General features: G+C 37.4%; 2 long non-coding RNA genes across 2 annotated transcripts; one reads left to right on the forward strand and one right to left on the reverse strand.

Moving 5' to 3' along the window:
• Nucleotides 1-23,265: 23,265 nt before the first annotated feature.
• Nucleotides 23,266-23,595, reverse strand: LOC144994577 (uncharacterized). Its single transcript, XR_013658146.1, has 2 exons — nucleotides 23,506-23,595; nucleotides 23,266-23,391 (listed from the first exon to the last, which is right to left on the reverse strand). It is a non-coding gene; the product is annotated as an uncharacterized LOC144994577 (long non-coding RNA).
• On the forward strand, nucleotides 23,577-23,937 carry LOC144994576 (uncharacterized). The gene is made up of 2 exons (XR_013658145.1): nucleotides 23,577-23,685; nucleotides 23,800-23,937. It is a non-coding gene; the product is annotated as an uncharacterized LOC144994576 (long non-coding RNA).
• The last annotated feature ends 1,531 nt before the right edge of the window (nucleotides 23,938-25,468 follow it).

Below are 25,468 nucleotides of genomic sequence, written 5' to 3' on the forward strand. Positions count from 1 at the left end.
CCATAAAGTTAATTTTGCACACTTCAAATTTATGAGTCTGCCTTTCTTGATGTAGTTATTGGTGTTGGAGCGATTTTGTTTTAATTTACATTTTCAATAATGACCAAAAAAAGTTTTTTCTGGGTTTTGCTAATGATGTACAGAACAAGTCATGCATGTTGGGGGACCCTTTTATTCTTTTCATTTTTGTGCTCTTCACTTGCATGTTGCTTTGATGATAATTAAAGGTTCTGACTTTGGTTTTATCCCTGGACAATGTGTTTGCAGCAAACTGACTTGAAGTCATTCACATGGCCAGACACTTCCCACTGAACAATGTCACAATTATTGATGCCTCAAAAAACATTATTATGCCCACATTCATTCCATATTTGTGAAGATGGTGGTCTTTGGTTTACATTTCTTAGACTCTCCTTGTTTTTTTTTTATTATAGCACCTGGGTTAGTTACGCAGTGGTTCCTACTTGAGGCAAAGTACCTTCTTAATGTACTGGAAATAATTCCATGTCTTTAGTTGCTTTCTGTGAGTGTCCTTGCGTGTATTTGCCAAACCTGGTCATTTTTATCTCTCCTTTTATGTTTGCTTCTGAGAAACAGCACCATAATCTGTGGTGGAGTTTATTGTTGTTCTTGGGAACTGAAAAGGTTCCTGTCAAAAGTTAAAATACCTGGATTTTAAAACGTCAAAGATGAGGTTAAGACATTGCGTGTGTGTGTTAGGTATTTTCCTTTTCTTTTTTTCTTTAACCCTTGTGCTATCTTAGATGACCCCACCCTTGCATTGACTTGTTCTGCCTACCATGACAAAGGTGGATAAAGGTGGAAGATTTCATGTAATCCATGGACACCAGTGAAGATCACAAATCATTGAAGAAAAAAGGTTCAGAGCACTGTCTAGTGGGTCTACATGACCCAACTCCCAATGTTAAAGTGCCTAGGATAGCGCAAGGGTTACATGGGTCAAATTGACCCAGCACATAACAGGAGGCCAAGGTTCTTTGTTGGTTGAGGTTTAAGTTTGTGCATTTAAATATCTAAACTCTTGTTTCTAATTTAGGTTTTTGGAGTAGGTGTCCCATACAGTTAATTTCCCTAAAACCCTTTCAGAGCATGATTGCATGATTAGCCCATAATTTTGCCATAAACACCGGCATAGAATCTCGGGTAACTTTTTACGCTATAAATTCCCCAATTTTGTGTCATGGTTTTGAGTTTGTTGTGTCTTGTTTTTCGTTTTAGTTCTTGTTCTGTCTTGTTTGGTTCTGTTTCCTGTTTTATTTTGAAAGGTTTCCTGTCTTGTCATGTTTCTTGAGTTTTACTTCCTTTGGTCCCCATCTGCCCTGATCGTGTTCACCTGTGTCTTGTCTGCCCTGTCTGTATATAAGTCTTGTCTCTGCCTTCCTCCTGTGCTGGTCCATTAGCCTTTGTCTCGGTGTTCACGTCTTCATGCCATGTTCCTTGTTTCATGCCACGCCACAGTGAGTTTTTGTTTTAGTTTTGTCATCCTGCTCTGCAGCGCTTTTTGTTAGTTAAATAAACCCACTTGCCCTGAACCCGTTTGCCTCCCGTCTCTGCGCCTGGGTCCTACCTGCTCTCGAGCCTCCCCCCCACACGACATTTTGAACACTGTGGTGAAGATTTCATTTCGTCCGTCCTGTCAATTACGGATAAATTTGGACAAAAATAGTTGGACTTTTTCCAGAGGGTACTGCTGTGTGTCTGTGTAAGTCAGTGTAAAAATCCATCTGCTCATTAATGATGAAGTATAAATTAGGATTACTGGTCACACTCACTTTCATTAAATCACACCAATTCCCAGGCTTCATTAATGAATCCGAAAGGTAGCATAAAGGTAGTCGAATGTTAATACGTTGCTTCTGCAATCTGAGAAAGATAGAAGTGGACACAGAAAAAGAAGAGAATATAGTGGCAGGATTTAAGAATAATTTAGGTCAGTAAAGAGACGGTCTGATGTGGTAGCTTGATTTTGAAAATTAATAAGCTAAAAGAAAGAAAACGGTCACACTTTTTTTTAAAAGAATGTTGTAAATGCTACTTTATACAAAACACTTGTGCAAATATTACACCACATATTAAGGTTTAACAATATAATTATAAGTCAAAATTTAGAGTTGACTAGCTTACTGGCTTTGTGGAGGGGGTCCGTCCTAACCTGGAAGGTCATAAGTTCAAATCTAAGTCTAGTCATACATAACCCTTGTGCTATCCTAGGCACTTTAACATTGGGAGTTTGGTCATCTAGACCCACTAGACAGTGCACTGAACCTTTTTTCTTCAATGATTTGTGAACCTCACTGGTGTCTATGGATTACATGAAATTCTCTCCACCTTTATCCACCTTTGTCATGGTAGGGAGAACACGTTAATGCAAGGGTGGGATCATCTAAGATAGCATAAGGGTTAAGACTCTGAAAATCAGACCCAATGCCTCTCATCTTGATAATCAGCATTTATGGGTTAGATTTGGGGGTTAAAGCACCAAATAGTTCCCAAGTGCAGCTGCGTCTGCAGCTTACCGCTCCCCAGGGGTTGGGTCAAATGCGCAGAACTAATTTCTTGGTGTATGACAGCCTATTTTAATCTTTAAAAAAAGATTAAAATCCTTTTTTTTTTTGACCAAACCAGCAGGTGACTAATACAATCACAAAGGTAATGAAACTCCAGTATAACTAATTGAATTGCATACTCTAATCATAAAGAAATAAAGGAATTCACCAAAATACGTCAGGTTGGGTTTCAAATTCTGTCAGTGTGGGTTATGCTTCGGGTTCTGACACAATAATTAATAATTAGATTTTGGGTTAAGTCAGAATAAGGGGTTCCCCTCTATTGTTGGTCTCATTAGAGGTCCAAGCGAGACTTTGCGAACTTTTTTTTTCAATCATGTGTTGATTACTTAAAAAGAAAAAGGCCAGAGGAATGGTTTTGATATGTAATGATCACTATATAGGTTACAAGATTTAAGCAACTATAATGCAATTGTATGTACTTCCTAATAGATTCATGGCCTATCAAAAATCACTAAAGTTAAGGAAAATTTGATTTTAAAAGATTTGAAGCCTTTAATGTTGAAGATGATGCTGCCAACACCTAAAGCACATCCTCTTTGACACACATATTCGATCGTTTACACAATCAATGTTAATCGGCGAATTCTGACTTGGAAAAAAGCGACTTTTCATATCGGCTTTGCACCAAGATGCAACACTTACTTAATGTGTTGAATATCCACGCAAGGCTGCTTTTCTCTGCTTCAGAATCTGGAATTGTGTTAATTGCATGAACGGTTTAAGAGTTATGGGAGTGAAAAGAATATCAGCACTGGACATAAAGCTCCAGTGTTAAAGACTCATGGAGTAACCAGTTCTAACTAGTTTCTTTTTTTCTGTCATTAAATCTCCTTTTTTCCCCCCAACGCTTTATTTCCTGCCATAACTGATCTTAAATTTCAATGCATTGATATCAAGAGACTACGATGATCTTTGTATAGTTCTATAACCTTAAGCATTCCCAGGTTATGTGGTTCTACCAGCATATGATTAATTTTTATTCAGTCAGTGTAGTTGGCCCTTAACTGCAGGTTTATTGTCATAGGTCATTGTGTTATCAGTGTTTTACATTTATTTGTTTTTTTCTAAAATAGTAATACAATTCATAGTATAACTATCTTTATTAAAGAGTTTTGGTGACCATTAAAAAAAAAAACAAATATTTAAGTCAAAAGGCGTCTTCATATTAACTAGTTTTTGTGTCAGGCCATTGTTTTTATAAAGCCCATCTCTATTGGCGAATATTCTACAGAATCCAAAAGATACCAGGTGGAGCTACCATTGAGAAGTGAAATCAAGGTAATTCAGGGAGAGCTAATGACTGTTATGCCATTATGAACCACAATGGTTGAAATCAGTCTAATTGAGGAGAGTGGAAGTGGGTTTTGCAAATCTACTCCTTCAACCTGCAAGCAACAGGACAGGTCACCAAACTCTGCATTGTTGTTGTAGTTATTTGTAAAAGAAAGAAACATTTTTAACATTACTTATCCCAAATCTGAGAATTAACTGAGCTTTTCTCTATTTATTTATTTTTTTAAGTGAGAAAACAAGTCTTTGAAATCAGCACGATTATCCTTTTAGCAGATAAAACTAACTTGGTAGCAATTACCAACTGTATTCTTTTTGTTACTTTATCACATAGTAAAAAAAAAAAAAACTTTTGCTTTTGGAGACTGGCATTGTTCTCATATCATCTTCAATTTTTTAATATCAGTTAATTTGATCCATTCATTTTTTTGACCTGGACTAAGAGATTTACTTCGCCATCTACCAAATTACAGGTCTGAGAAAACTAGAGATCTATTTAAAAAATTCTAAATGGCTTTATTTTTTATATATATATATATATATATATATATATATATATATATATATATATATATATATATATATATATATATATATATAAAAAATACTCAAATAACCTTATTTAGCCAGTTTAGCTCGTGCTGGTATGCGGCGCCTTACGTCTGTGACACCAGGATTCGATTCCGGGCTGCTCCCTATTCCTTTCTCTGCTTCTGTGCCGGTCCCAAGCCCGGATAAATTGAGAGGGTTGCGTCAGGAAGGGCATCCAGCGTAAAACATTGCCAAGTTAACCATGCAACTCATCCTCGAAAGAGAGGTTGTCTCGCTGTGGCGACCCCTGATGGGAAAAGCCGAAAGGGAAAGAAGAAGACTCAAATAACCTTATTTCTTAACAAATGTTGCAAAGAGTTGTGCCTTATTCATTTGTTTTGGAAAAAGAAGTTTCAAATGTTTCTTTTACTTATATTTGAATTTAGGTTCATGAAGCAAAAAAAAAAAAAAAAACGTAAATATTATTAAACAAGACATTTAGCCAATGAGGAGCTTCATTGGCAGGGTGGTTGGAAAACATGGGGGACAATGGAGGCCTGGAGTTTGACACCCCTGAACTACATCATGCCAATACATTTCAGGAAATGCGGGCTCAGGATTGATATTAATGAGCCCAGGTTGATGGACCATTGCAGCTGCTTTTCAACATGAAAACACAGAAGTATGGAGTTGCCCTGCAGAGATCAGGCATTTAACTCAAAACAGGATGGCCCTGAATCCTTAAATAGTCTAATAACATTCATGTGTAAAAAGGCATCTGATTGTTTTAAATTCTAAATAAAAAAAATCTAATCAATGTGAAAAAAGTCTAATCAATGTGAAATTATCTTCAGTCTATCACCAAAGGGAACAAAAATTTGGGAATGCTTAAGGTTAGGAACTAGTCATTAATCCTCATCACCTAAAGGCCCGTACACACCGGGACGAATATTCGCCAGGCGTTATTCGCCAGCGTTTTTCGCCACGTTTTTTGTGTTCACACCCAGGCGATTTTCGCTGACGATGAAACGAGCGAACATGCAATTTCATTTCCTGACATTAGATGGCGCTTAATGTAAACAGAAATACTCCTGTACACAAGGTGGCGCTGCGCAACTTTACGCTTCTTAAAGTCGCTTTTCACTCAGAAGAAGAGAGCAAGTATTTACGCGCTTGTCAGAATAATACAAAGAAAACATGAATATTTCAAGCACCAGTAGCTCCAACTGGTACTTGGTAAGGGGATATTTTAGAATGTCCGTCATTATTTCTTCGCGGCAGTGTAGACGCTACTTGGCGTCTATCTTCTTCGCTGGTATGTGTGCTCAGGCAGTTTTGTGTTTGAGCGCCCCCAAGTTGTGTTTTACTGTAACTTCAGAAGCTCCAGACACGTGTGCAAAAGCGCCATTCTCATTGGTCGAATAGATTTCGACGCGACGCGTCGAAAAAAAAAAAACGAACCCGAGGCGTTTGTTTTTTTTTGACGCTTTGACGCGTGGCATTTTTTCGCGTCGGTGTGCACACTCTCATTGGGGCCCTTTGTTTAGTCACGAGGCGTTAAACGTCGGCGAAAATCGCGGGCAAAATTCGTCCCGGTGTGAACGGGCCTTAAGGCAGTGGTAAAAAGGTGATTTTAAAGTGTAAATTTTAATTTCCTACGCTGAACTTTGTGCCAAATGTTGGCTCCAAAAGCTTGAGCACCAACACATGTTTTAAAGAGGAACACTAAATACCAAATTCATCAAGGACAGCACACTAGAAAAGCTAAATACTACCCGCAGATTTCCGAGCCCTGTCAGAGCGACCAGTGTGCCACCCCTCTATTTCCACCTCAGCAACACAAACAAAACGTCATTCTGCCTTCTGTTCTTGGGATGTTGTGCGCACTAAGCACATTAGAGGTTAGCTATGGGATCTTTTTTATGTTTGATTTTGAGTTTTAGTTCTGAAATTAATGCCTTTTTAGCTTTTCGCTTGAAAACACTTCTTTTCTTTAAACCATCACTAAGTAGCAGCTGAAAAGTGAAGTAAATGCTTCAAACTCACTTTTACTATGTGCAAAATAGTCAGACCATGAGAGAATATTCTATTCTAACAGCAAAGAAAACAGAGATGCGTCCATGTCCTTAATGACAAATATTCAGTTAGAATTCCAGTAGCACTCAAATGAAAATGAGGCCAAGTTTTTGAAAGTTTTGCCAGATATTTATGTTAAAAATGAGCTTAATAAAAGCAGAATCCTGCACTTAAGAAAACAGCTGCCGAAAAGCAACAATGCAGTTTAAAAAAAAAGTTTTATATTATTTCAAATTAAAGGAAACTTTGTACTGCATTGGTGAAGCTCAAAAAAGTCCAAACTAAGTGTTTTAGAGGTAGCTGTAGCTATTCAGTACTCACAGTTCTGGTCAATTTGCGTCCAAACAAGACTTGAACATTAACACAAGTTAAACTAAAGGCCGAATTTGATGTCCAAGCAGTAGCTAGTAGAGTGGAGTAGGCAGTGTACTGGTTGAGTGTCTGCCCTGAGACTGCAGGATCATGGGTACAAATCCTCTGTTGGGTTATACCAAAGACTCTAAAATTGGGACCCAAAGCCTCCCTGCTTGACACTGAGCATCAAGGGTTAGATTGGGGGTTTAAACCACCAAACAGTTCCCAAGCATGGCTGTGTCTGCAGCTCATTGCTCCTCTGGGGGTTTGGCTGAAATGCAAAGAACACATTTCACACAGGTATGTGATTTACTTGTTACCAAAAATTTTATGAATGCTAGAATACACCATCGTCCTTGACATTTTAAATGATAGATATGGCATTACTGTTAAAAAGAAATAACAATTAAATAATTATGTTAGATGTTGTTAGATGTGTCATTAAAAATATATATATATATATATATATATATATATATATAGATGGCTTTGTCATGTACCTTTTATTATATTGTGGTATACTCATAGGTAACTTTAAACTCTAAAACATAGTTTTGTGTATTGCCTGATGATTCCATGTTCATACACTATTAACTGGTAAAAAAAAAAGCTATGCATTAGATTACAGTACACTCAACCCTTGTTATCCTGTTGCCACACTTTTATATTATTGAGAAGCATTTTATCTCCTCCATAATGTACCAGTACTAAACAATATTATTATGTTGTTTATATAAAATAAATAACAAGGTAAAACAACCACAGATTATTGTTTGTATGCTCCTAGTCACTTTTTGATGACGTACTAATTAAAATGGAAAATGTGACTCTTCTACTCTGTTACTTCTAAAAAACATGCCATCTAAAATGTCAGAAAGACTCAACATCTCAATGGCTTTTTGACTTTATCTAGGTAACGTGTAAATCCTGTAAAGGTGTGCTGGTGGATTTAGGTCTACGTGACTCCCTCAAAGTAAGGAGTGCAGTTTACAACTTAGTTTGTTAATTTGCTTCATTGTGATATCTCCCTGCTGCATTAAGATACTCCCCCAAACAAAAGGAAGGATGGATATACTGAGCTGGAAAGAATTAATTTGTTGGCCAGGAATGACGCAATTGGTTAACAGCTACTGCCTGAGAGAGCAGTCTGAAGGTTTTATCAGTGATGGAGTTATGAAACAAAGAGGCTGAAAGAAGCAATTTCAAGTTGACACCAAAGACTGGGGTCTCTGCCTGTGACAGACGGACCTGGATTGAATTAACATGATCAGAGCTCTTGTGAAGGACTGAAGACATGATTCTGCACAACACTTATAACACTGCTAAATGTTACAATACAATGTTAACATCATACTGCATTTTTTTCTCAGTTACATAAAATATTCACAAAATAGTAATTTGTTCTGTTTTAATAGATTTATTGTTAATGATGTACACCCAGGTCTCACATGATGGTGATATTTTAACTATCCTGATAAACAGAAGGAGCCAGCAGTAGCTGCTTCATTTTATAGACCGTACGCCACAACAATAACACAAAAAAAACTAATATATATATATATATATATATATATATATATATATATAGAGGAAATTCAACATTCAAATGACTTTTTAGAAAAACAAAACAAACATAAAGGGAACATCCACACAACCAACAGAGAGTAACTAATTTTTGCCCGTTTAAGACAAAATTAAATCATAAACCTCCATTTATTTCAATCGCTCTGGTATTTGGAAATGTGTCTTAAAAAAGGCCTGTCTTTGCTTCAAAAAGAGTTTTTTTAATCTTTAAATTTAGTCAACTTTCCACTGAAAAATGTGCTTTTTTAAGCACTGCAACAGGCCAACTGTCCTTTTTTTAGAAAATAATCAGATACATTTTTCTTAGTGCATGTTTACAGCTTCTTTAAATCAAGTAAGTCCATGTCTTGAAACAAGACCACTAACTATTACCAAATAAAAGGCTGTCCCTAAAAAAATAGGAGAAAAAAACTTGTTACGTCACAAATATCACTTAAAAAGGGGTTTTAAATGACTAAACAAGGTAAGATTTATGGTCTTACAAAAAGTTGTTGGTTCTTACTAAAAAGTTACAAGGAACTTGGTTGTCATATTTCAAGGGTGACACGCCATTTGTTCTAGAAAATAGACAAATTCTTTGTAGGATTTTGTGTTTTTGCAATGTGCTCATTCCACTGACATTAAATTTAAGATGTTTTGACAATATTTGATATGGAAAACCTCAATGCACGTTCTAAATCTAAGTGGACGGACTGCAGAGTCTCATATGTGTAGCATGCCTCATACATGTGCTTTGTTTTTTACTTGTCGGCATATAAAGGACATTCAAAAAAAGTGTCACCTGATGAGAGTGCACATATCTGAACATAGAACACCTGTTCTGAAAACTCTCCAGTGGCTCTCCATCTCCGTCAGGATTCAATAGAAAATTAGTCTTTTAACTTAATCCAGTAAAACTGGATTATCTTCAGGAATTCATAACCCCAAATTTTCCTCTCCAAAACCTTTTTGTTCGTGACAACCTCCCGCAAAGACGTAGATTAAAGCCATTGACGCAGTCTACCTTTCTCTTTTTGAAAACTACGTTTGCAAATATCCTCTTTCCTCCTTTCAAGACCTTTCTGTTAAAAAGCGTTCATTTATCTATTCAAACGAATGGAGCTTTAAATTAAGACTGAGTTGCGTTTGGTAGTTTTTTCAGCTGCGATCAGAAAAAAAAAGGCTGTTTGCTAAAACGTATCTCAAACTTAGAAGCGTTTTGTGCCTGTAGTTCAGTGCTTGGTGGGTAGTTAGGATGAAAGCTTTTGTGACATGTACTAAAGTGTCTCTCCAAATTGTGCCGCTTTCCCATCACCACATTCGCTCCACAGTTAAAAACACTATTCCTTCACTGAGAGCTTTACTTTGCAATCCCTGCCAAAACTGGGAAATGTGTTTTGCTTTTCTTCCATTTTTTAAAGTAAAAACCACATCTTTCTTTCCTCCATAGCATTGCGTTAGTGGTGTTAGACAAAAAAACCAACAACTTACATTTCAACTTTGACGACAGAGAAGGTCAAATGTTCAAAGACCTAGTCATAAATAAAATATTTTGTTTAATATGAGTATTTTAAAATTATCATAATGATAGGGTCAACGATTAATTCCACACATAAATGCACTTTTAAGACAGAATCTTCATGGCAACTAGTCTTATTTTTAGAACATGTCCTGAGGGTGATTTTTATAGTCTCGGTTATCTCTGATCAACATCCACATAGTGTTTTATGAATTTTTTAAATTTCAAAACTAAGGAGATACAGAGTTTGTACATTTGTATACACTTCCTTTTTTGCTGGCTTTTTGATCAGAATTTGTGGGGTCATACAGAAAGCTTTAAACCCCAATGTAATATCTTGTGAACTCTGCTCTGTTTAGGTTTACCTGTGTGGGTGCTGCAGGTTTTTGGGTTGTCTGGGCCCATTGAGGGTCGTAAAGAGGAGCGGCTGCATTCTAAAGGAAGGACAGGTGCAATTCCTATATGAGGCTCATGCGGCCACCTTAAAGGGCCTATGCTATGTAATTCTTAAGCCTTTTAAGGTAAACAATATCCATGTATGAGATAATATATTACCTTTGGCACACTAAAGACAATATTTCATTGAATATTAGTTATTTTCCGGAGTTCCTGTCCTACCCCCGAAGTAAGACGACTCAATCTTTGAGGCACCGGTTTTCGCTCCTTGTGGGCGTCCATTTCATGACATCCACCTAGAGCTTGGCTTGGTAATGTGTCTGAGTTTTGCCTACGAAAAAAACAACAACATCCGAACTTTTGCAAATATTGATGTGGCCTACGACACCTCGTGAGAACCCGCTTGCTTTCATGGGTTGGGAGAGGTTAGTGCTCAGAGTCCAGGTTTTAAGAGGAATACTCAGATATGCATGAACATATCCGAGTATTGTTTTGGGTTTGTTTTTTCCCATTAGGAATGAACATCATAATACACTTAAAAGCTCCAAAAATGTATTTTGCATTGTACAGACCCTTTAAGGGAAGTCATGAAAATGGAATGTTGTTGTGAAATATTTGTTAAGGTAATGTAAATTATAGGTACTTATTCTGCATGAGTAATGCTATTGTTCGATGTCCTTATGTCGCACTGTAGACACTAGAGAGGTGTGAGTACTGGCTCCTATTGACTATGCGCAATAGTTGCAAACACAGTCACAACAACAGGCACTTGCGACCCACAGTCGCAAGTGCCTGTAGGTCAGAGGGGTTGAAAAAAAATGAGAAATCACGCATGCGTCTCACCTTTCTTCACCTACTTAAGTGTTCACTATGACCTGTTGCCCACTGCAGGGCCATAGGAACAAAATGTGCATGAACATTTTCGCTCTGCTGGCTTATCACGCGGTCTGTGATCTTTTGAAATTCATGTAGGCCATTTGTGTGCCCCATACAGATTTGCCTATTTACGGCCCACAAACAGCCCGCATCCACCCATAAGGGCAGTAGGGACTGAAATATTAGGTATTTCAGTACAAGCTCTAGTTCATAATAGCAGTGCATAGAAACTAACTTAATAGAAACTAATTTAGTTTATCTACACAAAAAGAAAAAGAACCCATCAAACCCAGCTAAATTAATAAAAAAAATGGTGGATTGCAGGGGGGGGTGGTGGTAGGTACTTTTGTCACACAGTGAGAAGAACCTGGTTCAAATCTTGGCTGGGTCCTTTCATCCAGCTTGTTCTTTCCATGCTTGCTGAGGATCATATTTTCCCAGGGCATTCCAGCTTCCTTTCACAACAAATAAAATATTATCGCCCATTTTCATTCTTAAATTAGCATGTAATGTTGTAGCACACAACTGCCGCATATTTTGCATAAACTGTTTCCAAAAATCGTCAACTGGGTATGCCCTATTCATAACCTATTAATATAGTTAAACAGTCAATACAGCGCTTGCATCTGTGATATTAGAAAATATCATTTTTCCACTGTGGAGCATTTAATATTTAATATAAATGATGAATTACCTTTACAGGCTCTATCTCCCTTGTGCAGCCGAGGAAAAATAAATGTCTTATGGTTTATGAATGGCACCTTAATAAAACAGTGGAGGCCCTAAATAAAGTTAGAGAAAAGAAAAATAAAACATTTGTAACACTTGTAATGTCACTGGGTTGTCAAATGACTTTGGTAGCAGCTAGAAGAAATTACCTTAATAGAAATTTTGAAGAATTTCAACATTTATAAAACTTCTTTTGACAACAAGTTGTGAGACAAAGGAGTAACCCTCGGCAAAAATATACTTAGGTGGTGTTTTTTGCCCTTTGTTTCATAATAATTTAGTGACTGTGGAAGTGGGTTTAAAACATCTTCCTCAACTACAATACTAAATAATATGACTGTCTCTCCAACTGTAGTAGCATTTGGGGAGATTGCTCCATGGTGCCTTGAGGTTAAAACTATAGGGAAAACCTAAAATTCTTTAATGAAACGGAATTTATCTGAAACAAGTTTCATGCTGATAGTGAAGTAAAGCAGGAGATATTTACTTATTTTATAATCCCAGCATATTCATACAATGATTCATGCAAAACTCTAACGACTCAGTCTTCATAACGAAAGTTTAAAAAAAAGCTAAGCCAAAAAAAAAAAGATATCTGTATGATGTTTCCCATACACGTAGTTAGATCTGTATCTCTGAGATGGGAAATTTTGACCTGGTCTTTGCAGATCCTTCGCACACACTGCTCTCGGAAGCGCACGTTCAAGCGACCACTTCTAATAAAAAGCCATTACAAATGTTGATTTTGGGCTTCTGCATTCAAAACACGTGTTCAAGCGTAGCTTTGTAAGTTTCGAAGGCCGTTTTTGGGCTCTACGAACAAGATATAAGGTTAAACAACATCAAACTTTGACTAATCAAGAACTTGGATTGGGTAGTGACATGGATTGTGTCCCTTTGAATTAATGGAAGTGTGAACCGTTTGAAAAACGATCATGAAGGATAAATTAATATTTACAATTTGTTCCTGGCCAAAATTCTATGACACCAAGGCCAAATCCTAATTCTGTCCTTACCCCTACATTTAGCCCTCCAAACGGGGAGTTTTAGAAAAAGTGTTTTCTAATTCGGATGTCCCTCCTACTCGATGACAACATGAATAGTCGCCGGTCATCCACATCAGTAAGTAGCTGCCAGCGCTTGGAAAATACATAACAAAATAAGTTTTATAACTTTAAAAAGTTATGCTAAAACAAAAAGTCATTACTTACCTTTACATGCAATCTTCTGTGCTTCAAAGCACAACCACGAGAAGAAATGCGTTCCCCCTTCATGGCACAGCGCAACGTGGATTACCCTCGTGGCGGAGGGATTCAGAGCCCTCCGCCACAAGGGTTTCTCATTCAAAAAACTATTTCAGATACCCCTGTCCCTCCAAATCCCCCTACAATTGGAGGGACAGAGAGAAGCCAGAGGGGTTAGGGGCAGAATTCAGACTCGATCCAAGTCTTTAATATATTGGAATAGAGCTGGGAAAGAAAAAGCCTGGAGCAAGATTTGCACCGCTTTGACATTTCACAGAAAGCCTCTTCCAATTGAGAGTACTTGCGCTACTATCTGTTGGTGACAGTCACGCGTGAACACCATATGCTAAAAGCACCTTAAGAACCCGTGTTTAGCGCTGTCTTGAATCCGCATTAGACCTCTGTTCTGGTCTTTGCTCACTCTCCCTTCTTATCTGTCTCCCGCAACGGCTCACATCTCAGTGTGGAGCCTAGCACTCAAAGCGCATCAGACTACCACAATGGCAGCAGTTTTCATAACTGCATTTACACTTCAGTCATTAAGTTAAAGCTGTTATCACTCTAATAAAAAAACACTTGACATCTTCAAAACTTGACTAAAAGCTTTTTTTTTTAGATAAGACGCGTGCAGCTCAGCAGCTGGAGTGCAGGAGCAGAAAGCAGGATTCTCCAACAGTTTCTGCTGTGCTCTCAATCGTAAACGGGTGTGACAAAAATGCAGACGAAACCTTGTTTTTTAAGTAGGCCAGCTCCTGGCAAGCTAATGAGAGATTTATTGGAGGCATTTCAATGATGACAAAGAAATGAAAATGTGTAATTTGTAGATCTATGTAAAGTCAAACTGATTCCAAAAACAAACAAGTGCATGAAAGGTACAAAAACAGATGCACTTTCCTGCTTGAGATGAAATTGAAAGTTTGATAAACAGTGATTTTTGGCTTAAACTAAAGTACTTTTCTCTTACATCTGTTCCATACTAGGATGTGCCTTAAACAAAACCACTGACACTCTGAGCTTCAAAGTTACACTCAAGGGTTTTACATTTTGCAAGTTAGTTTATTTCTGAAGTACCTCTACACTACAAAGTACTTCAAAATAGTAAAAGGGAGGATCAAATCAAACAGAACATAGAAACAGGAAATTAGAACAAATATCACATTCATAGAACAGCATAAAATAAAGAATTAGATATAAAGATTGTACCATTTAATTATTTAACAGACAAGCCAGGACCTTTGTGCAAAGGTACAACTCTGAAAGGCTGTTTTTGAAACAGACCTAAAGAAACACAAGAATCTGCAACAAAGTTTGGATTATCCTCTTGTAGTTTTTTTCCCCATCTTTATTCTCCAATCCTAATGAAAAAAATATTGTTCATGTAGCACTAATTTGTATCTCACATGATCAACATTCTTATAAAGACAATGAAATAGATAAACTACAAATTCCAATACTGTTGCAGTTCAGGCGTACAACCTTTTTCTATTTTTTCTCTAAGAAATTAAATTTTCCACTTTAAAAGCTTTAAAACCCCACTGAAAAACCGTATGCTAAACCAGTAAACTCTACGTTAGATTGACATTCTAAAATGTACTTTCCCAGAGTTTGAAACCAGATTAGCATATTTTAAAACCTTTTGTTTTCACTCTATACCTTCTGTGCCCTTTACCAAAAAGGGGAAATGTCCTTAGTCAAGAAAGCTACAACAGCGGCAGGGCTAAAGTGAAAAGCCAAAGAATATTGAAAGAAAAGTACTGGTAAATCCTGTTCATTGGTATATATGTATTTGTTATTTTAATTTTTTTGAACATTTCTGTTGTTGCATATGCTAATGCAGCGCTGATCAGTGTTATGGGCAGGGGCGGACCTACCCAATTTCATAGGGGTATGTAGCAACATTATGACCACCCACCCACCCCCACACACACATGCACCCACATTATAAAACGCCCCATCTACACGTGTTAAAATGTATAAATCTCGTTTATTCTTATCTGATCTTGGATATGGCCCATCAGAACATTTTTGTGGGCCATTTTCAACCATGTATTGCCTCAATGAGTCTCCAATTTGTGTGGTGAAGGCCATTCAGAAGGATCTCCGAGTAATGCTTTGCCCCTCTGCGCCTCTCTGTTTTTCTTCCTCTTCATCATCAGCTGATCATCTCTCTTTCTCTCTATCGTTATCATCATCATCTTCTGAACTTGTCTCCACATTCTTCTCTGTTGTGACTGGCTTGTCACGTATGCCTGCAGTTATTTTCCCAATAATACAAAGTGAACAGCTGGTCAGCAGAAATTTGAACCAGAATGAGCATCCAGGTTTTTGTGGCTTCAGTGGTTTAATTATTCCTACCGCCATTTGAACCACAAGAAAAAGCAGAAAAACAATGTCATGTTTTAAATAAATTAAACATCTTGCCAATGCACTTTTTTATAAAGAATACGATTTATCTGTATGATATAAACTTTGTATTAGAATGATTTGAAAAGAAAACAATGACTAAACTGTGTAAAAATAGATTTTTATTTTATTTATTATTTTAAATTAAATTAAATTTTTGTTGGATATCAGTTATTGGTGGGACAGCATAGAATACATTTGTTTTCAAAATGCACTATAGATGGATAGATGGATAGATAGATAGATGGATAGATTAAAACAATAAGTATCCAAACTTTTAACAATATAAAAAGAAACAAAAACACCATCAAACCCAGCATCACACATATTTTTTTCTCCCTCTTCAAATAGGAGCAGTTTTTATCTTTATTCAATGATGTTACAGTCTTAGGATAAAAACGTTTTCAGTGTATTGGTACATCTAGTTAAAGAAATTAATAATGCCTGTCTGAAGCAAAATCCGCACAAATAAGCTCCTTTATTTTTTTCATCATAATTAGTGATACTGAAAATCCTGCTCAGTACAGTTGCAAAACATCATAGTGAAAATTTTACTGGTAGCTTTAGCTAGTCTGAATGTTTAAAATCCTATTTTTAACACTGCCATAACATACCTGCTATCTCTTAACCATTTAGAAACTTGTCTTCATTCCCGCTACATCCTTTTCCTTCTTTTGCTTGCATTTGGCTTTCCATCTTTAGCATGTGTCATTAGATGACTACACTATTCAAATAAAAGCACTCAACGGCGAGCTCCAGTGCGTTCTCTGTGCAACAAGACCTGAGTGCAGGAGGAGCGGAAAGGGGCGCCCAATCAGTTCAATCAATACCCTTCAGTTTCAACTCATTATTTAAAATAAAATGGTCATTTAAATGTTTAACCCTTGTGCTATCCTAGGCACTTTAACGTTGGGAATTGGGTCATCTAGACCCACTAGACAGTGCTCTGAACCTTTTTTCTTCAATGATTTGTGATCTTCACTGGTGTCCATGGATTACATGAAATCTTTCCACCTTTATCCACCTTTGTCATGGTAGGGAGAACACGTCAATGTAAGGGTGGGGTCATCTAAGATAGCACAAGGGTTAACAAAGCCCAAAACAATTAACGGCAGGAAACTACAGTTCCTGATTGTCATAGAAACTTATTTGAAACATTTGCTTTGCAATTATGTCATATTTTTTTCATTTATATTTCAGTTTAGTTTTCCGATTTAAAACTTTAACTACAAAGACCATTTAAAATAATGGATTAATTCTAAAAATCAGTTCCAAAAAGCAGTAATTATTTAAAAAAAAAAAAGAAGTAAATTCCACTCTGTATTCTTTAAGTCCATACAGTTCATAAGGTAGTTGTATTGCGACAAAATAAAACAAATCCAGGTAAAGAAAGAGTGGTCTATGGGGTAAATACATCTGCTGTACTGTAATTATTTGCATATAGACGAAGACTAGACACATCCTAATGAAAATGAATCTGTGAGATGCAAACCATTCATTAGAGAAGTTCAGCAGTTCACTGCTGTCAAAAAGCGTACATTTATCATGGATGAAGTGTCTTCTTGTTTCATGTTTGCAAAAACTGCTTTGTGGAGGATTAGTGAACATCCAGAAAGCTTTGGGGCTGAATTTTGAGGTCAGGATTTATATTTATTTTTTCAAGGTATGGTAAAATGACGGTAAATTTAAAGGAAAAGCTTTTAGGTTAGAAGCCATTGTGCAAAGGGTTCGACAAACAAATGGTGAACACCACAAAAAATTCATAAATAAATAAATTACAATCGCCCATTTTAGGAATCCACTCAAGAAAAGAGAAGTAGTAAAGTTCTTTTCACCGGGGCCTGCCAAGAACCTTAAACTTGTTCAAGATGACGTTGTTCCACCCAGGCTCGCTCCAGCTCCAGCTATAACTCAGACAAATACAACTAGATGAAGTCCTCCTTCCCTCTTAAAACACTTGGGTTATTTTTTTAACCCAATTCTTGTTATTCATAATGGGTTATAATTCTGGGTTTCTTTTTGAAGCATAACTGATTTTCTGGGTTATAGTCGTTTTATTTCAACCTAATTTACGATTCATTTTTGACCCTAAACAAAGAGTTATTTTTCTAACCCATTAATTGGGTTATATATATAAAAACCAACTAGATGCCCAAGTTGGCTTGGGGATCTAGTTCGGATGCCTCCTGGACGCCTCCCTGGGGGAGTGTTCTGGGCGTGTCCCACTGGGCGGACCCAGGACACGCTGGAGAGACTATGTCTCTCAGCTGGCCTGGAAACGCCTCGGGTCCCCCCAGAGGAAGTGGGCGGGGCGAGGGGAAGTCTGGGCATCTTTGCTTAGACTGCTGGCCCCATGACTCAGTCCCGGATAAGAGGAGGAAGATGGATGGATGGATGGATGGATGGATGAATATGTATAAAAACAGACATTAATAAATTTAACCAAAGATAATGATTTAAATAAATTAAGAGGTTGGGTAAATTTGACCTTTTAAATTAGTTATTATATGAATTTTTGGTTGATCAGAGTAATCCAAAGTTCTGGATTCAAATAACTCATCAAATAGTTAGTCCCTTTTTAACCCCAGAGTTGGGTTAAAAAATGTCCAAGTCCATCTCAGGGCCACACAATCTCGCACACACCGTCAGAATAGACAAGATCAACAGTCACACCAGTCTTCAGATGAGCTTTCATCTGAGAACTAGACCTCTGAGGGGGTCATCTTTGTTTCTGTGACACAGGTTCAAAAGGAAAACAGGTACATCTTTGACTCCTTCAAGGATGGTGGCTATAATATTTCCCAGTGACATGGAATTTATCACATTGATCACATTAAAGTCTAGGACAAAATAGTGCTGCATAGAAAAAACATGTTTAACCAACTCATCATTGGAATGAATTGCATTCTAAAAACATTTACAAAGTGTGTGTATCATTGTGTGTAATTTGAAGCCATTATTTAAAAAATATTTCTCCTAATAGAGTTTGTCATTGTTAGCAGATAATGTAGTAATGCTCTTGCTATTTAACACAATAATGCAAGGACGTTTGCTTTTGATTTCGTATTTGTGGAAATATTTATATGTACTTGAGCCTGCTGGAATCTGTTGAAAACAGCCACTGAAAAGAATAAAGAGCACATAGATGTAATTCTTCACTCTTGTTAACTTAGTTCAAAAGGGGAGCTTCTTTATTGCATTTATTTGTTTCAACAAGGACATTTTGATTGTTAAAACACATTTTTAATATATAATGTTTAATGCCACTAGGGCAGTTAATACGCAGTAATAACATATCTTAACACAACTATGCAGATGATACTCAGATCTATGTGTCACTGACAACAGGTGAATATGGGCCGGTGGATTCTCTCAACCACTGCCTCCAACAGATCAGCGCGTGGATGCAGAACAACTTTCTCCAGCTAAACTCAGACAAGATCGAAGTTATTGTTTTTGGCCCGCAGAAACAAAGAGAAATTGTCAGCAGCTACCTTCATTCTCTGTCTCTTAAACCCTCAAATCAAGTCAGAAATCTAGGGGTAATCATGGACTCTGACCTGAACTTTAACAGCCATATCAAGTCAGTAACATCAGCGGCATTTTACCACCTGAAAAACATTGCCAAAATCAAAAACATAATCTCAAAGCGAGACCTGGAGATACTTATCCATGCATTTGTCTCCAGTAGGTTAGACTACTGTAACGGCCTGCTCACCGGCCTCTCCAAACGAGCTGTAAAACAGCTTCAGTACATCCAGAATGCTGCTGCTCGAGTCCTGACCAAAACCAGGAAGTATGATCACATTAGTCCTGTGCTCAGGTCTCTGCACTGGCTCCCTGTACCTCAAAGAATAGACTTCAAAGCAGCTCTGCTTGTGTACAAGTCTCTCCATGGCCACGCACCAAAGTACATCTCTGACATGTTAGTGCCATATGAACCATCTCGTACTCTGAGGACCTCAGGGACCGGCCTCCTGTTGATTCCCAGAGTCAGAACTAAACAAGGGGAATCAGCGTTTCAATATTCTGCAGCTAAAATCTGGAACAGCCTCCCTGAAGGCGTAAGACAGGCCTCTTCTGTGTTCATGTTCAAATCTAGACTTAAAACATTTCTGTTTAGCCGTGTATATGACTGAAAGGTCCTATCTGTACCTTTCTTTCCTTCCTTTCTTTTTAAATCTTTTTTTTTTCTTCCTTTTCTTTTAAAGTAAATTTTATGTTGATTATTTCTATGATGTATTGTGATTTTAATACATTTTTCTGTTTTGTGAAGCACCTTGAATTACTTTGTGTACTAATTGTGCTATACAAATAAACTTGCCTTGCCTTGCCTTGCCTAATTACGTTTTTCAAATTTCTCATTTGGCTACAAGTCGCTTCTTGTGAAATTATGAAACATTGTTTTTTTTTTTCTTCCTGATGGTAGTCCTTTTGGGGTCAAACACACAAAAAGTACAGCCTGTCTTTATCGTCCGTCCATACGTAATGCTTACAAATTCCAATGAGAGGCTGAGTTCTCGTTTCCTGGCTGTGGGATTATCTTCATATATAAAGTTGGTCCTCATGGGATACCTTGCAGCCTGCAGACAATAGAAATAAAGGCAGCTACTCTTAAAGAGATTCTAAGTATTTTGTTGTCTGTGACCGATGACAAAGATTACATCGCATCCTGGTCCAACTTCCATTTGGTGGTTTTAGAATAACTTCAGCAGAAGAATAGCAGCTGTGCTCTATGATGAGGAAGTAAACAATGAAGTGGTGCAAAAAAAAAGTTTATTTTACAGTAGAGTTTTCTGTGTTGTGATCACTTTTTGGAACCTTTTCAACAAAATCTCAATTCATGTTCTGTTATAATAATAGGGCGACAGTGGCTCAGGTGGTTGAGCGGGTCGTCCAATGATCGAAGGGTTGGCGGTTCGATCCCCGCTCCCACCAGCCAAAATGTCGTTGTGTCCTTGGGCAAGACACTTCACCCTCCTTGCCTCCAGTGTGGCTCCACTGGTGTGTGAATGTGCATGAATGATCCCGGTGATGGTCAGAGGGGCCGTAGGCGCGAAATGGCAGCCACGCCTCTGTCAGTCTGCCCCAGGGCAGCTGTGGCTACAACCATAGCTACCATCACCAAGTATGAATGAGTAGGGAATGAATAATGGACATAATGTAAGCGCTTTGGGTGTCTTGAAAAGCGCAGATAAATCCAATCCATTATTATTATTATTATAATGTGAGATGGATGAGAATTTCTACCAACGTTTTTTTTTTTTTTTTTACCAATAATGCACGTAGCATATCTTGTTTATTTTCAGTAGTTCTATTAAGCTATGACTCAAAACAAATCTTTTTTTAAATTCTTTTAAGCAAACCTGCTGCCACAACTTACTATTTTGGTGAAACTAGTGATGACAAATGTACAGCATATTTGCATTACATCATTCAGTTAAAGCACTGATATGGAGCTTTATGGAGAATATGCATATTTATTTATATTTAATAAGGCCCTGCCATCTAATTGTATTGCCATATGTAATTAGAGATTTTTTGATTGGGAGGCTTGCACAATGTGTTCCCACAGCTTATGCAACAAGTTGTGCAGGTGCCTGTGACACACGAACACTCCTACAGCCTTTGCGTCAAACAAGCAGGTCCTGTGGGCACAGAGGACAAGTAACACACAGGAACAGCAGGGTGGCGCAGCTGGCACAGTCCACAGAATTAAACACAAAGAATTTTTTTTTCTCTGCAGAATAGAATGTGTACACTTTTGTGGTGCAGAAGAAATGTATTAAATTAATAAAACTTTACCTGCAGAAGTAAAACAATGAAAACATTCTTTTTGAAAATGTACAACTAAAAAACAAAAAAAAGAAGAGGAAGATTTCGGCATCAGTACAGTAAAAATTGATGTAAACCTATTGTGAGCAAGCACTCAATTTCTTATTCACTTGTTAATAATGTATGGTATCCTCTGTACCCCTCACGTGGTGTTTAGGCTCCAACAGAACAGTTTTAGTCCAAACACCCTGAAGAGAAAAGGACGAAAAAGAGAACAAAATGTGTATAACTTGAACACAAACACACAATCTTACAGACATATTAATCATAACCTGAATATAATATTAACACCTTCATTAAAGGTTTTCAGCACAGCGAAGATGTATTCATTCGTCAACCAAGAAAATCTGCTTTCTGAATTAATGCTGGTATTTTTTTTAGTGAAAGCAGACAATGCATCACCACCACATCATTCATTATTTAATAGATTGCACTTATTTTAAATATTTATTGGAGGATAGGTTATTTACAGTCACAAAAAAAAACACTCATTCTCTTCAATTCCTTCTTTTTCTAACCAGGGTCACAGAGGTCTACTGGATTCCAGATATAATTCGGTGTATATTATGATTTTTAAAAGCTAATTCATTCGAGCATCTAGGCTGCAACGGGTCATTTGATGATATGAGGACATTTCATTGCATCAAAAAAGACATTCTTGGTAACACGTTTGTGTTTTCGGGGAAATGCGTCATACAGTCAGGGCCTACATACTACATGACATTTCACCTACAACCACAAGGGGCACTAAGTACCAGGTGGATGACTGATGAGCTAGGGGAGGAAGAAACTTCCATAAGACCACTGCAATTACAGAAGCTTCCACCTGTAATTATGTGAGCACTCATTGAAATTGCTGGTGTAATTTAGCTTTGAAGACAAATTCTACTTGATATTTTTTTTTTTCCTTTGAAGGGGATACATGGTGAACAGTGCACTTCACATTAACATGGGGCTCATGTCAGCTGTGAAAGCATCTCAATTGGTTGTAGACTTTGTGCCATGTTGGCTCAAAATGGTGAACTAGAACTGATGACCCTTAAAAAAATGTTTTTTTTAATATACTCGACTTCCAAGAGGCAGTTATTACGGAGCCCGTGTCCTGACATTAAGATATAAAAATATATCTTGTTCCCACAGATTAATATCTTGTTCCCACAGGTTATTATGTCGTTCGCACGAAATACTATTCCGTTCCCACAAGATACTATTCCGTTCCCACAAGATATTATTGCGTTCCCTCAAAATACTACTCCGTTCCCTCGAAATGATTAACTCGTGCGAACGCAATAATTATGTCGTTCGAACGCAATAATTAATCCGTTCGAACGCAGTAATTATTCACGTCATAAGTCATTCACGCGGATATGCTCTCTGTACGCCGGCAAAACTAAGCCGCTTTCAGCGGTAACTTCCGTGTCTCTGTGACCCATATTCGTTCAAAAAAGGAACATGAAAAACAAAAATGATCACTTTATTACTGTCTCAATGAATATAAGAAAAATATCAAAAGATTTATGATAACTAGGCTGCTTTGTCATACGATAGCTCTTGCTAGGCTACTACTAGCTCCGCCGCAGAGCTCTTTGATGTATGCCGGCATTTGGGCAACTGGCTGGTCTGTTGTCAGACAGCTGATATTGTAGTTTAGGGTCGAATAGGAATAATAATATTCAGGACTTGTATTTTATTAACTTTAGCAGTCAGTTGCTTTACATTCGAAGGCTATAAGGATACATGCTAACTGACTAGCCGATCATTGATCCTGTTATTAATTTACGTCATAGATTTACAGCAGATACCTTCACATTTCTGTCTGTGTGTGTCTCATTACATTGCATTGAAGACACGCAGGATGTTTAGAGAACAGATTTATTTATTTTAAAAAGCACAAAAGCATCCATCGTATTCACGTTCACATCATCTGGTACGCCCTCCGGTCATCTTGCTGCAAAAGCCGCTTCCTGCCGCTACTTCCGTGTCTCTGTGAGCATTCAATAAGGGTAAAAATAAAAGCAAGAATGGTCGATCTGTTATTGTCTCGATGAAAATCTGAAAAATATCATATTAAGCTGGCTGCTTCGCCTAAAGCACTTACCTTTAGCTTGTAGCATAACAACAATAGCAGTACGTCACGTTTCCCAGAATGCTTTCCTGCCAATCATTGGCCAATCACCGTGTCCCTGTGACCAAGGTCTAACAACAAGACCAATGGTTGGCCGCAAAGCATTCTGGGAAACGTGACGTACTGCTATTGTTGTTATGCTACAAGCTAAAGGTAAGTGCTTTCGGCGAAGTAGCCAGCTTAATATGATATTTTTCAGATTTTCATCGAGACAATAACAGATCGACCATTCTTGCTTTTATTTTTACCCCTATTGAATGCTCACAGAGACACGGAAGTAGCGGCAGGAAGCGGCTTTTGCAGCAAGATGACTGAGGGCGTACCACAGATCATCATCATGTGAATGAACGTGAATACGATGGATGCTTTGTGCTTTTTGAAATAAATAAATCTGTTCTCTAAACATCCTCCGTGTCTTCAATGCAATGTAATGAGACACACACAGACAGAAATGTGAAGGTATCTGCTGTAAATCCATGACGTAAATTAATAACAGGATCAATGATCGGCTAGTCAGTTAGCATGTATCCTTATAGCCTTCGAATGTAAAGCGACTGACTGCTAAAGTTAATAAAATACAAGTCCTGAATATTATTATTCCTATTCGACCCTAAACTACAATATCAGCTGTCTGACAACAGACCAGCCAGTTGCCCAAATGCCGGCATACATCAAAGAGCTCTGCGGCGGAGCTAGTAGTAGCCTAGCAGGAGCTATCGTTTGACAAAGCAGCCTAGTTATTATAAATCTTTTGATATTTTTCTTATATTCATTGAGACAGTAATAAAGTGATCATTTTTGTTTTTCATGTTCCTTTTTTGAACGAAAATGGGTCACAGAGACACGGAAGTTACCGCTGAAAGCGGCTTAGTTTTGCCGGCGTACAGAGAGCATATCCGCGTGAATGACTTATGACGTGAATAATTACTGCGTTCGAACGGATTAATTATTGCGTTCGAACGACATAATTATTGCGTTCGCACGAGTTAATCATTTCGAGGGAACGGAGTAGTATTTTGAGGGAACGCAATAATATCTTGTGGGAACGGAATAGTATCTTGTGGGAACGGAATAGTATTTCGTGCGAACGACATAATAACCTGTGGGAACAAGATATTAATCTGTGGGAACAAGATATATTTTTATATCTTAATGTCAGGACACGGGCTCCGTAAGTTATAACTATTTTGTGTGGTTTTAACCAACTATGAGAATGAAGATACTTGATATGAAATTTAACGTCTCTAGGGATTCCAGGTTGGCCCATAAAACATGGCAGCAAAGCCCTTGAACATGTCACTTTATCCTAAAAACATGTTCTTGCTAAAGTGAGAGATTTAAAGGCTCCCTTTTTGTTTTCTTTTGATTAGAAATTTTAAATAATGTCTCTTTACGACAAAAGAAAAATATGGGGGGGAAAATTAGACTTCAATGAGTTGTCGTAACTATTTGTAATACAGAGTAAATTAGAGATAGAAAAAATCTTTGGCATTCAGAGTTTGCATGGCTGCTTTTAATAGTTTCTAAAAAACAAAAACAAAAGACAGAGAGAATTTCATGTTTTAGTCATTTTTCAAGTCTTAAAGTGAAGATTTTTGAGCATTTGAGAATTACACTTAATCTACTCAGAAGAAAACAATAAATAAATTCTACTTTTGCTGATTGGACAAAACTGTTTTTTCAACATAAATTTTAAGTTTAACAAGAGTGAGATGAATTTAAGCAATGTATTTCTAAAGCAAGTCTTCTTTTGATCAGACTCTAGAACACAATGGGAATGTGCAAAACCCTTTCATGACGACACATCAGAGACTAGGTGCTGATGGAGATGGTTGATACATGGACGCCTTCCAGAGGCAGATGGTGCTCAGGAAAGGGGTAAAAGAGCCCTTGCCTGGAAGTTGGAAAGACAAACACTGATGACATTTAATTGAAA

This window comes from Oryzias latipes, chromosome 1, assembly GCF_053564925.1.
Source record: "Oryzias latipes strain Hd-rR chromosome 1, Olatipes_Hd-rR_3.1".
NCBI lineage: Eukaryota > Metazoa > Chordata > Actinopteri > Beloniformes > Adrianichthyidae > Oryzias > Oryzias latipes.